General features: G+C 44.4%; 1 non-coding gene across 1 annotated transcript; it reads left to right on the top strand.

Annotated features, from left to right (window-relative positions):
* The first annotated feature begins 13,845 nt into the window (after positions 1–13,845).
* On the top strand, positions 13,846–13,918 carry Trnad-guc (transfer RNA aspartic acid (anticodon GUC)). Its single transcript has one exon. It is a non-coding gene; the product is annotated as a tRNA-Asp (tRNA).
* Positions 13,919–14,410: the final 492 nt, after the last annotated feature.

Below are 14,410 nucleotides of genomic sequence, written 5' to 3'. Positions count from 1 at the left end.
TGAACTGAGCCAAATGTCATAACCTCACGCTATCTGTCTTGAAATACTGTATCACTCCAGCTTCCTCCATGAGTTGATCATAGGGATTGATGCCATTGATAGTAATTACCTTATTGTAGTGGATCTGTGTCCTAGATCCTACATGCTCCAGCATAGTCTATTATCTAGCCAAAGGTATTGGTTGGTTGGTTCGTTGATTAGTGGAAGGGACTAAACAATGAAATCAATGATCCTTGACCTAAGGCGGCATAAACTAAGTGAGACACAACACAAACAGCTCAGACCAGTCAAGGGGAAGGGGAAAAGGCAGACAAAGAGGTTAAAGGAACGTTGGGGCAGCAGGAAGAGCACCGAACCGGAGGGAAATGGAGAGAGCAGGGCGCAAGCACCTTCGCTGAACATTCCTAGTCCCATACCGTACAATGATCATGACACAGTAGGAATAACACCTGGGGAAGGAGACACAAGAAAAGGGGAAACAAAATGGCATAAGAGACCAGATAACAGAGAGAGGGGGGAAGAAGCTGAGCTGTCTGTCGTGGAGACATGGCCATGGCCTTCATAACCAATGCCAGCGCTGACCATAGGATCCAAATTCCAGAGGGTAATTCAGGAACTTAAACCTGAGAGAACAAACCACTTTCGTGAGGACAAACATGAACATGCAAGAGTCATACTCTAACACCTAGGACAAGGAAGGTGAGAGGCTCTATTTTATGTGAATGGCGAATAGGCATGGCCAGTCCAACAAAATATGGATGACTGTGAAGGGCCCCACAACTGCAGCAATTGTGGAGCAAAAAACAGTGGGTGAAACTAGTAAGACTGATACAGAGACAGCAAAGGGTGGTAGATTCCCATTACAAGAGGCAGATGTAAGAATGCCATGTGGTGGGAACTTCCTTGACTGCACGAAGTTTACCATGTATGGGGAGGAGGTAGCCTCCTAGGAGTAGGCCCATGTTTGAGCAAAAAGGGATTTGATGCAGAGCCACAAATCCTCCCTCAAAAGAGGTCTTGGTGAATTAGAGGTAGGTAGCCACCACACCAGCCAAATGATCGGCAAATTCATTACGCAGGATACTCACACAGCCAGGAAGTCAAAGGAAATCAACTGAGCAACCAGCATCGTCAAGATCGAGAAGGAAGTCATGGATGGCAGACATGAAGGGGTGGCATGGAAAAACACCAAGCAATAGCCTAAAGACCACTCATTGAGTCAGTAAATGGCAAAACTCGGGTTAGAGAGAAAACATTTAACAAAGCAGAGGGCCTAATAAATGACCATCATTTCCACGGTAAACTCCACATGTGGCAGGCTAGAAATGTCGTTCCGTGCCCACAGAAGATACGGAGACATTTCTCAAGTTATTGGCGGAATTAGAGCCCATCAGTGTAAAAAACAATAGCTCCCAGAAACTGCATGAAAGAGCAGAAGAGTCGAACGGTGCTCATCTCACGAGGTGCAGACATGGATATGAAGGACATTGAATTTACGAAAACAGAAAACTTTCAGATGGCAGAATGGAGCAACAAATGAAATTGTTATCAAAATGAAGACCCAAGCCGGCCGCGGTGGTCGTGCGGTTCTGGCGCTGCAGTGCAGAACCGCGAGACCGCTACGGTCGCAGGTTCGAATCCTGCTTCGGGCATGGGTATGTGTGACGTCCTTAGGTTAGTTAGGTTTAAGTAGTTCTAAGTTCTAGGGGACTTATGACCTAAGATGTTGAGTCCCATTGTGCCCAGAGCCATTTGAACCATTTTGAAGACCCAAGAAAAGGAACTGGAGGGCCATAGTCGGATTTGGACGTTGAGGTAAAGCTCCAAATCAGGGTGGTCTGTAGAATGGTTGCTTAATGGGAGAGAAATGAAAACTGTGTGAGAATGTTCACATGTAAAAGGACTGGATGACCCACAGGAACTGTCGCTCCGCAGAGACCACCGAGTGGGTGCTAGCCCAATCACAGAAATCATCCACATACAAAGCAGATGTGACCAGTGCTCCGGCAGAGGCCACAATTCCTGTAATAGCTGTGAGAAAAAGATGGACACTTAATACAGAGCCCTGTGGAACACCATTCTCTAGGATCATTCTCTGAATGACTGGTGTGACAGGACCTGGCGAATAAGAAATAAAAAAAGACCCCACTCGTGGAATATAAGTAGGCTGCGATGGTGCGAAGCTGTCTAGCAGACCTTACTGAGTTCGAAGAAAACTCATAGCGATGTTCAGAAAAAGGCTGTCTAACTGTGGTTTCAAATTGAGTCAGACGAGCGACTGAAAGCTGCACTCATGAGAGAACATTGGTTAGACTGACTGGCATGTAACCATCAAGGGATGTTAGTTGCTTGCTAGGCTTAAGGACTGGAAGCACAAGACTGTCTCTCCATTAAGAAGGGTAAATGCGTTGGAGCCAAATATGGTTATACACCTGTAGTTTATGTGGAGGACTGAGATGTTGAAGCAGTTGGTTGTAGATGGAATCAGGCCCAGGCACTAAGTCGTAGGAAGAAGGGAGATCCAGAAGAAGTTCCCATTTAGTAAAAGGTTCACTTTGTGATTCCGCCTGACAAGAGGTAAAACATAAGTGGGAAACTTCAGCCCACGGTGTCTGCAGGAAGCAAGCAGCTGATTACAAGCTGATGCCAATGCTGTGGCCACATCTATCTCGCCGTTTTCCTTGAGAACTGATGGAGCAGTACAAAAACAACCTGTATGGGCAGGGCGAGAATGGAAGATTGCTGTTGAGAGCTTTGGAGATGCAGAGTGTAGTCCACACTTGTCACGAAGAGACAGAAAAACCTGGGGAGGACGAAGTGTTCCCAACATACCCTACTGCTCCGTTTGACTGAGTAAAGGGCCTTGGCGTGAAGACGGTTAAAGGTAATAAGACTGGTAGAGGATGAGTGCCACGTAAGGTTTTGCAAGGTGCGTTCCCGATTACAGATGGTTGTGGCAATGGCCGTACTATACCATGGAAGTGGCTGAAGGGGAATCCGGGCTGTTGAGTTGGGAAGAGCAATGCCATTAGCGTAAATCAACTTAGGTGACAGATCTCAAACAACTTTATCAATACAATCTGACAAAGACCTGGGAGGTATATTGAGACCAATAAACATGATGGAAAGCCCACTAGGGTATCCTGGGCATTGGGAGGCGAGACGGTAATGACAGAATGAATGGGAAGTGGTTATCATCGTAGAGATCATCATGTGGCGACCAGTGTAAGGAGAAAGCAGGGGAGAGGAAGTGAGTAAAAGATCACTGGCAGAGTAAGTGCCATTGGCACTACTAAAATGAGTAGGGGAACCATCATTAAGGAGACACATATTGTGATCCACAAAAAAATGATCAATGTAGAGGCCCCGGCTAGACGAGAAAGGACTGTCCCAAAAAGAGTGATTGGCATTAAAATCCCCAAGGACGAGGAAGGAAGAGGGGAGTTGCTGAAAAGGGGGCAGCTGGGGCAGTGGGGGTAGATGGGGTGTCAGGAGGGAAGCTGTGACCACAGAGTAAAAATGGACCCAGATAAAGACAGATCCATGTATTAACAATGTCTGTAGGGCCCAATGTGCAAATACCAACAGAAGCCCTCGAAGGTCCACTAGGTTCCAACAGAAAACATGAAACCCATGGAGGGCCAGTGAGTGAGCATCGGTAATATGAGCCTCCTGGTGAACGACACATGCTGCTGAGTGAAAGGACATGAGGGAGGGCAATTCCAGGATGTGATGGTAGTATCCATTATGATTCCATTGAATGAGCATGGGATGTAGATTCTAGAATTAGATGAATGTGCTGCAGCCAATCATGGTGCTGAGCCAATGCAGGTGGGATGACATCCACAAATACAAAGTCAGACTGAGGTTGTGAGGGGGAAATGGCACCTCCAGGGGCACTGGCGGGGCCTTGTCCTGGGAGATACATTTCTTCTTCTCATCTTTTCTATACCAAGGAGAGTAGATGATGAAAAGAGAGCAGGCTTCTGCAATATCCAAAGCTGAGAGGGTCTGAATTAGGGCGCACAGACTGTGGGTCCCATGGCCGAGTTGTCACAGCAGAACTCTAGCCTGGGAGATCCCAGGTGGACATGTACCAAAAGGGAGCCCCATCACTAGCAGACACTGAAAAGAGGAACACTTCTCTGTCTGTGGAGGGGAACAGCACACAGAGCGGAGTGCATGGGAACTGCAGTTGAGTGAGAGAGGAGAGGAGGGCATCACCAGGATAGGGAGGGCACCTGGAAGGCCATCTCCCTCTAATGCCAAATTACAGGTGCCAGTATCGATGTGACTGTCCTTATGATCTTTCTGAACACACCGAACAGAATAAATGCCCATCTGATTAAGATTAGGATAGAGTTCCTCGTCAGTTTTAAGAATGATGTCCCCATGAAAAATTACTCTCTGAAGCATATTGAAAGACTGGAAAGGAGTAATGGACACTGGGGTGGTCGCCAAGACAGTCACAAGTATGAAAGGCGCACTGATCAAAGTGACCCTGACACATCTTACTGAGAGACTCCACTTTGTCAAACTTATCTTCTGTATCTTCCACAAAATACGACGGTTTGGTGACGGTGAAATTGTCCCCTTGAGTCCTGGGTCAGTCTAAACAGCAGGGAAAGTGTTTCACCCCAAGCTGGCAAGTGGTAGTCCTGCCAGGGTGTAGCGAGGGAAGGGAATGCTGTAGAGTGATAAGAAGCACCATTAACTGATCCATTGTCAACGCAAGAGACTGCTGTGGAAGAATAGCCAGTGTCTTGAAGCGTAATACATTTCGTATGCAAGGCATCCATCCTGATACCATCCATCCCGATCGGAAACTCTCCCTGTTGGCTCCTCCCAGCACAGCAACTATCATCTGCGAAGGTGGCCATTGCTGGGAGTTCAGATACATCAAAATTAGAAGCAACCATATCTGTTCACATGCAGGGATGCAACAGCTCAGGTATCAGAAATGCAATCAATGTGTTGTCAGGGAACTCAGCCACTTACCCATCTCGCTTAGCCCCTGCCAGCACAGTGATTGCTCTTCTGATACCTGGCGATGGAAGTACAACCCCATCCATGCCATAGATGCTACTGAGGGAAATCTTCCCCAGGTACAGAGAAAATTTAGAAGTAGAAGTCAAACTGCAAATGATGACCAAAAACGCCAGAAAGAAAAGATGAAAAGGAAAAGGCAAGAGGAACAAAAACCATAGGTAATACAAGGAACCAGATGGGTAACCATGTCGACATAAGCAACAACTCTCAGGTATGGCGTAGTTTAGGCGTATTTATGGGCGTGCTGAATCTTAAGTATCTATAGTGAAACTTGTTGATCTATCAGATTTTTGAAGAAATTGTAAAGAGACATATTTGGTACTGATCAGATGTAATATATGTAATGCACTTAGTTTGTACCAATAACTTGTTCTGCACTTGTAGACCTGTGATCATGCACTATACGAGTGTAATGAGTGTCGCTGTGCGAAGATCAGGCAAAAGAAGTAACTAAGTTTAGTTTCGTACATTGGAAACAGTATTTTTCCTGTTTTTTTATGTATTACTTTGTTTGAGGAACGTTTCATTATAAGACAATGGAAACTTGCACAAAAATGCTAGGCGCAAGGTCAGCTTCTAGTAGTAATGGTAGAACGACTCTAATGGAGCGAGTGTCACAATTGTTAGCTGAAAAAGCTCAACTAGATGTAAGCCACGATGTATTAATGGATCAGTTACAATCCTTGCAGGTTGCGTTAGAGTCACAGTCAGATTCTAGTGAGTTTATGTCGTCAGCTGCAGTGCCCCACTCTTCAGTAGATTCTTCAGTAATTAACCTAATCACACCCTTCTCCGGCAAAATGAAAGACCCCGTAACGGTGTTCAATAATAACATATTGGCTACAGCAGGAATGAGTAGTTGGTCGGATTAAATTACACTGTGGGTGTCAATTGCCAACGGATGAAGCCAAGACATACGAGATGTATTACGAAACGCTGAGCTAGGCAAGTACATTTGAAAAATTAGTGGGAGGTCTGCTTCAGAGAGATCGTAAACAGATCAGTGCTAGATTTTTTTTTAAAGTTGAGTGGTTTCACAGAGAAGACAAATGAAGCTGTGTAGACTCTTTTGGATAGAATCCGTAGCACAAATGCGCAAGCATCGACTTAACAGGGAATCGAGAAGTGTATCACAGGCAGAAAACAGGGCTCTCTATGTGATTTTGCGAGGAATTCCTGCGGAGTTTCCACGAAGAATTCAAATAGAAAATCCGTAGGATTTGGCTGCAGAACTAAATGTTGCCAAACATTTGCAATAAACAGATATTCCGACTCGAGTAAGTAGTGAAAAGCGAATTCTTGATTCTGAAAGGAATTGTTATCATGCGAGCGGAAAGGGCATCAAGCTGAATGTTGCAGATGTGGGCGTTTTGGCCATAAGGCAGACAAGTGTGGGAATAGAAAGCAAGGTAAAATAATAAGCAACGGAATACGTTAAACGTAAACAGAAGTGAATGAGATTTTCACTCTGAAGCGGAGTGTGCGCTGATATGAAATTTCCTAGCAGATTAAAACTGTGTGCCGGACCGAGACTCGAACTCGGGACCTTTGCCTTACGCGGGCAAGTGCTCTACCAACTAAGCTACCCAAGCACGACTCACGCCCCGACCTCACAGCTTTACTTCTGCCAGTGTCTCGTCTCCTACCTACCAGACTTTACAGAAGCTCTCCTGCGAACCCTGCAGTATTAGCACTCCCGGAAGAAAGGATATTGGGGTGGCTTAGCCACCTGTGGGGATGATTCCAGAATGAAATTTTCACTCTGCAGTGGAGTATGCGCTGATATGAAACTTCCTGGCAGATTAAAACTGCCGAGACCGAGACTCGAACTCGGGACCTTTGCCTTTCGCGGGCAAGTGCTCTACCAACTGAGCAACCCAAGCACGACTCACGTCCCGACCTCACAGCTTTACTTCGGCCAGTATCTCGTCTCCTACCTACCTGACTTTATAGAAGCTCTCCTGCGAACCCTGCAGTACTAGCACTCCTGGAAGAAAGGATATTGCGGCGGCTTAGCCACCTGTGGGGATGATTCCAGAATGAAACTTTCACTCTGCAGCGGAGTATGCGCTGATATGAAACTTCCTAGCGGATTAAAACTGTGTTCCGCACCGAGACTCGAACTCGGGACCTTTGCCTTTCGCGGGCAAGTGCTCTACCAACTGAGCTACCCAAGTACGACTCACGCCCCGACCTCACAGCTTTACTTCTGCCAGTATCTCGTCTCCTACCTACCTGACTTTACAGAAGCTCTCCTGCGAACCCTGCAGAACTAGCACTCCTGGAAGAAAGGATATTGCGGTGGCTTAGCCACCTGTGGGGATGATTCCAGAATGAAACTTTCACTTTTCAGCGGAGTATGCGCTGATATGAAACTTTCTGGCAGATTAAAACTGTGTTCCGGACCGAGACTCGAACTCGGGACCTTTGCCTTTCGCGGGCACTTGCGAAAGTTTCATTAAACAGAAGTGTTTCCCCCGTCGGATAATTTTCCCAGGGAGTCAGAGTACAGACACCAATTGCTCTTTTAACTGGTAAAGAATGTAAAATTTAGTCGATACTGGTGCACATATACCAGTGATTAGACATCGTTGGTAGAAGACTAGGGACTCCAAGGTATACAGTTAATTTTTTAGGTTTGGAACTACAGAGTTTCATGAATATATGGAAGTGTTGCCAACTGTCCGAGGTATAACACGGCTAATCTTTAGGTTTGGTACTATAGAGTTTCGTGAGCATATGGAAGTGTTGTCAACTGTGCGACATGGGTATTCCACCATTCTCATGCTGGAGATCGTCAGTAGGCAGCGTGCAAAAATTAATGTTGCACAGTGCGCAGTTGGACTTGGCGGGAACCTGTTTCGGATGAGTTTTTCTTCTTCTTCCGGATTATCTACGGCTGGTGCAGCTTCTCCTTCCCAGGCGCCATCTTTTTATGTCTTGAATTTCCTCAACGTTCATATTCCTTGCTTCCTTTGCCTCCTGCACATCATTTTGCCAGTTGTTTCGTAGCGACCCCTTGTCTTCCGACGTTACATATTCCTGGCTTCCATTGCCTCCTAAACATCATTTTGCCAGTTGCGCCGTGGGCGACCTCTTTTCTTCAGCTGGGATGGTATCCATCATAGTATCCTACTTGGTATCCTTTCTTCATTCGCCCTATTAATATGGCCAAACAAAATCACCTGTTTTTGTAGAAAGTCGTCACAGATTTCTCCATCCATTTTCATCCATTACGTCCATATGGTTACAGCAAGTACAGCTTCAGCTTCATGTCCTCCTTTTCATTTTGTTCTTACTTCAACTCGTCCTTTATTAATCCTACTAATTATTTCATTTGCTTGTGACCTGTTTATTAAGGGGGATAGGCCGTCAAACGGGCCGACTTGGAGCAGGAGAGGCACCACAGGACATTTTAATCTCCACTGTCTATACTTTTACAAATAAATTCATAAAACCTCAATAGCATTACTAGGAAGGATTCAGGATTCATACTCATAGCAGTGGAAGGTCAAACACGTAACAAAACACATTTTTTTACTTGTGAAATTTCATCATTTTTTCACTTACTACTGGCTGCATTTGTTGCTATAGGTACACTTTTCTTCCTAAGCAAGAGAGATTCTTCGATGACTTTTGCACAGCATACAAACCATAGTTACAGGTGTATGAAACTCTAGAAGGTATTTAATTTATGAAAAACTGAATGAGCTGTTACATTTTAACTTCATGTTTAGATAAAAATCAAGTTTTATAGTTAATTATCTCAATATTTTCCACAGTTTTTAATAGATTTGGAAAATTCTAGAGTTTCATACACCAGTAATTACTGTTTGTATGCTATGAAAAATTCATCGATGAACCTCTCTTACTTAGGAAGAAAAGTGTACCTATAGCAACAAATGCAGTCAGTAATAATATGAAACGTCCCCTTAGAAAAATTATACATGACTGTGCGTAAACTGACACACAATATTTTTAGCGCAACGGAATCTGACTTTCAACAATCCCTACAGAAGAATGGCCCTGACTAACATTAACCTATACCTTTCATGAATCACTTACCTCACAAAAATCTTCGTTACTCTAACTACTGCAATACAGCGAGCACCACTGCTTCCAGCTAAATAAAAGATTCAAACTACTCAAGGCACTAACTACTGATAGGCATAGTTAGCAAATGAAAGATTTTGATAGAGAAAAACAATTTATTTACCTGAATATTGTTCAAAAGTCATATTATATGTATCACTTCATGACATCCAGTCTTACAAATTTACTGTCTCTGTCCAGATCATCCGCTCTCACAACTCCATCTCTCTCCCCACATACACCACTCCTGGCGGCTCACCTCCAACTGCGCAATGCTACGCGCTGTTAACAGCCAACAGCCCAACACTACAATGGCAAACAACAATGCAAACCAGCCACAGACTGCACACAGCACAGCCAGTGATTTTCATACACAGCGCTACGTGGAGTTACCAATAAGAAAACCTAAACAGCCTACTTACATAGCCCCCATGCTCCCCACAAAAAATTTTACAAATTGTTTCGGGCAGTGGCCAATATAGATTTGAAAAAAAATTTCATAATTACAATAACAGAGAAATCAAATGCACACACTTATCGATGCAATGTTGGTCAAAAGCTAAAATTTTCTTACAGTCCATAAAGACAGTTCTGATCATTCATCACAGTAAAATTGCAGTGTTTTTCTCAAAGTCTGAGCAGTGAAAGAAAATGCACACGGAAGTAGTGGATTTCCATGCAGTCTTGAAGAAGTAGTGTTGTCCTTCCAAAGGAAAGACAGTGCTGACTGTTGACATGCAGAGAGGTAATGGGCCACAACAGAGCAAACCCACAGCAGAGTCTTTCGAAGTTTTGAAGAATATTGGTAGGTAGGTCATCACAGAGCAGACCCACTGTAGTCCTGGTAGAGAGTATGGTATTGATGGGCCACCAGAGGTGCAGACCCACTTTAGTCCTTGTAGAAATAATGGTATTGGTGGGCCATCATAGATGCAGACCCACTGTAGTCCTTGTAGAGACGGCCAGCAGCCAGCTGTTGCGACTGTGCAGGTGCACAATCACCATCGAAGAGTCTTGCGGAGAATATAGCAAGTCGATAAACCACCACTTGTGCACGCACAAAGTTTTTGGAATTGTCCTTAGAACCAGCAATGCTGTTAATCAGTCCCTTGCTGAATTATTAACACACGTGCAAACACTATCAGTCCCTACTTCTCACATACCAAGGCCGTTTTCGCCCAACATTTTATGCTTTAATAAACACATTGGTTACACATGTGTCATTCAAAGTATTCTCCATCGCTGGCCACTACTTGCTCCCACCTTTCGAGCAGTGTACGAACCCCGCTTCGAAAAAATTTTTCATCTTTTGAAGCGATGTACGAATCGATCCAACATGTCACTCCTTCATGAGATCAGAAGTGTTGGTCAGCCCGACCATGCTCCATTGATCTAAAAAGGTGATAGTCACAGGGAGAAATGTCTAAAGAATACGACGGGTGGGGTAGGACTTCCTATTTTAACGTTTCCAAGTACGTTTTGACATCTTTTGCAACGTGGAGTCGAGCGTTATCATTCTGCAAAATCACTTTATCATGCCTCTCGCTGTATTGCGGCTATTTGTCTTTTAATGCTCTGCTCAAACACATTAATTGCGTTCGGTAACGAGCACCTGTCATTGTTTCACTTGGTTTTAACACCTCATGGTACACGATGATCCCATCAAATGCAGAGCATGATCTTAGAGGCGTGAATATTCGGTTTAGCCCTAGACGTGGAAACATAGCCAGAATATCCCCACGGTTTTTTGCGTTTAGGGTTATCCTAATGTACCCATTTTTCGTCAGTGGTCACAATAGAAAGCAGAAATCCCCTCCGTTTTTGCCTCTGAAGCAACAGTTCACAAACACAGAAACGCCGTCCAACGTCTCTTGGTTTCAGCTGACACGGGACCCAAGTTCATTCTTTCTGAATCATGCCCATAGCTTTCAGACGTTTTGAAATGGCTTGTTGTGTCACTCCCACTAATCGTGCCAATTCGTCTTGAGTTTGACGCGTGTCTTCACTCAGTAATGTCTCCAATTCTGCATCTTCGAAAACTTTCTCTCTTCCACCACGAAGCCTGTCTACGACGTTAAAAATCACCGTTCTTGAAGCGTTGAAACCGAACACGACACGTTCTTTCACTAATAGTGTCCTTACCATATGTATTTGAGAGGATTCTATGAGACTCAGACGCTGTTTTCTTCATATTGAAACAAAGCTGTAACACCTCCCGCAAATGACCAGCATAAGGCTCGTAAAGTGAAATTTTCAATCAAGAACAACATTATGATGCAGACACAAATCGACTAGTGTTTGAATGGGGTTATGTTGACCCAGGTCCAAGATAACTGCCTGACGTTTGGATCTATTTCTTTCGACGGGTACTTAACGTTGTCGCTACCTATCGGCAAACGGCGGAAGCAAAGTTGTACACCTTATACATTTCCATCTATCTCCAACTTGTCTACTATTTCCATTCGAACAACCAAGGACACACAGCTCTTCATGTTCATTTTCAGTTCATCCTTATTGGATCCCTCTTTAAGCTTTCTTATCCTATAGCCCAGATCATTTTCATCTTTTACTAGTGCAGTCTCGTAATCTGCAAAGTACAGGCTAAATTAATTGCTATCCTATAGTGTCACTCCCACAACCTGGCGTTTTCTACGCAAAATCTGCAGTATCGCTGCTAGATACAGATCAGAAAGGGTCGCTGACAACCCAAATCCTTGACGCAGACCCTTATTCACCTCTAACTCTGTCCAAGTACTCCCAGTCTTAAGCGCACTGTGTTATTTTCACACAATTTCATAACAGCCTTTGGCCATCTTTGATTCATCTTCATCTGTTTCAACTTTTGCCACAGTTTGTTCGTGGGTACATTATCATATGCTTTTGTTAGGTCAATCAAAGCCACATGTGTCTCCATTCCAGCCTTTGTGCGCCTTTCACACATTAGTTTTCTTGGGAAGACGTTATCCATTACTGATGTTCCTGCTCGGAATCCTGTTTCCTTTAATAGTATCTCCAAGAATTTCATTGGAACAAATTTTCCCGAGCTCTGGATGTATTGATCCATATCCTGGTGCTCTCTTCATTTACAGCTCCTCACAGCCAGTTGAGGAAGATGTACATCCAAATGCAATAACTTCTCCTGTTGCATTTTCACCTCAGTCCGATTTTCTTGGAACAAATCCTTAAAATAAGTTGTTTATTGACCATGACTAATATTATTATGACGTAACTTGCTACTGGTTCAGCTGCTGAGAAGTTTTCTGGGTTGTATGGCCGTGGTCCGTGGAACTCTACAATCCCTGACGTTTCCTACAAGGCTACAATGGACATTTTTGGAGGTGCTCCTGGTTGTGCTGAGTCCTGTCGACTACCAGGAGCACCTCCGAAGATGTCCAACGTAGCCTTGGAGGGAACGTCAGGGATTGAAGAGTTCCACAGACCACGGCCATACAACCCGGAAAAATTCTCAGCAACTGAAACATCCGGTCGTGAAAGTCTTCATTGTATGAATGCCACTGGTTGACTTGATTCATCTCCTTGCCACAGCACTACAAGCCCCAAGCATCATCCTCTCTGTATATTCACGTTTTCCTTCACGCGCCTCTTTCTTGCTTTTTAAAACTTCTCTTTTCACTTCCCTACTTTGTGTCCCATTTCTGTCTCTACTTTGACGGTCATTCACATTTAGGAATGTCAAACAAGCTTCTTTCTTCCTATCCATTATCCCTGCTATTTCTGCATCTCACCAAACTGATCTTCTTCTCAAATTCTCCAAATTCTTCTTTCGCTACTTGTTCCAGTGGATTCCTTACGTGCTCGTATTCCTCTCCAAATGTTCCCTCTGCTGTGTCCAAATTGTCTGCCAGTCACTGCTATTAAAAATAGTATTATCTCCCCCTAAAGCGTCCAAGTTATGCCTATAATCTCAGCCTGCTCAGCCTGTTACGACTTCTTCTGTTCGCCACTCCTCCGGAAATCAAATTTTGTATTCCACCAGATGATGGTCACTTCCACTATCTGCCCCTCCTTTAACTCTGACATCCTGAATTTTTAAACTGCATTTTTTCCTCAAAATTAGATAATCAATAATTGATTTCAACCTTTTTACATGGTTACATGACTCAAATTTATGTTTATACTTGTGAGGAAAAAATTGGTGTTGTACTCGTAATTCCTACGCCTCCAACAAATCCAACAACCTTTCCTTGTTCTCACTCATAACATCCTCCTCATACATTCCAATTCCTATTTCTCTCTTTCTCTACTCTGCCTTTAAAATCTCCTGCCAGTATCAGTTCGTGGCGATTTAGAACGACTTGCAGAGTCTCTATTAGCATCTGTTCAAAATCTCAGATTTTTCATTTACTTTAAACGGCGTATGAAATTCGGATTATCTGTTCAGAATAGGTTTTTTTTAAATTGGACGTTCTCCGAAAAAAGAAACACCATGAGTTCAGACAACTGATTAGGCTCGATGAGGAATGAAGCCACGACCTTCAGTGCAGATGCACCTTTACGTCCGCCCTCCTGCGGGAATCTAAAATTAGCGGGGATGGACGTGAATGGGGACTGAGGGTAGGTGGCGCTGGATGGAAATGTCAGTCGGCCGGGGAGCGCACGGAGACAGTGCTCGCATTTGCGATAAACGCCGTGTCTGGATTGCGCAGTTGTTAACGAAACTACCTAGTCAGTAGGAGATAGTCCGGCCCGGTAGCTGAGTGGTCAGAGCGACAGACTGTCAATCCAAAGGGCCCGGGTTCGATTCCCGGCTGGGTCGGAGATTTTCTCCGCTCAGGGACTGGGTGTTGTGTTGTCCTGATCATCATCATTTCATCCCCATCGACGCGCAAGTCGCCGAAGTGGCGACAAATTGAAAGACTTGCACCAGGCGAACGGTCTACCCAGCGGGAGGCCCTAGTCACACGACATTTCATTTCAGTAGGAGATGCTGCGTTCTAGTCCCGGTCGGACACAAGTTTCTGCTAGTCACTGCTGATTCCACATAAAGTCCCGAGGCACTGATAACATTTGCTCCCTCCCTTTTCTTTCTTCTCTCCCACATCCACTTTCAATTTACATAACAACAAGATTCCGACCCGGGCGTATCATATATGAAACAGTCTCCGCGTACCAGCTTAAAAAGGGAATTTATTGTTTACATACCAAGGGCGATAGTCACTTGAAAAATTGATTGTCTCAGGCTGTCCTTGCTGTCACCTTTATGTACTACTATCAGCCAATGTTAGATGAACACTCAGGGACTTGTAAA

Source organism: Schistocerca serialis, chromosome 2, assembly GCF_023864345.2.
Source record: "Schistocerca serialis cubense isolate TAMUIC-IGC-003099 chromosome 2, iqSchSeri2.2, whole genome shotgun sequence".
NCBI lineage: Eukaryota > Metazoa > Arthropoda > Insecta > Orthoptera > Acrididae > Schistocerca > Schistocerca serialis.
This window is presented reverse-complemented; position numbering and strand designations above follow the sequence as displayed.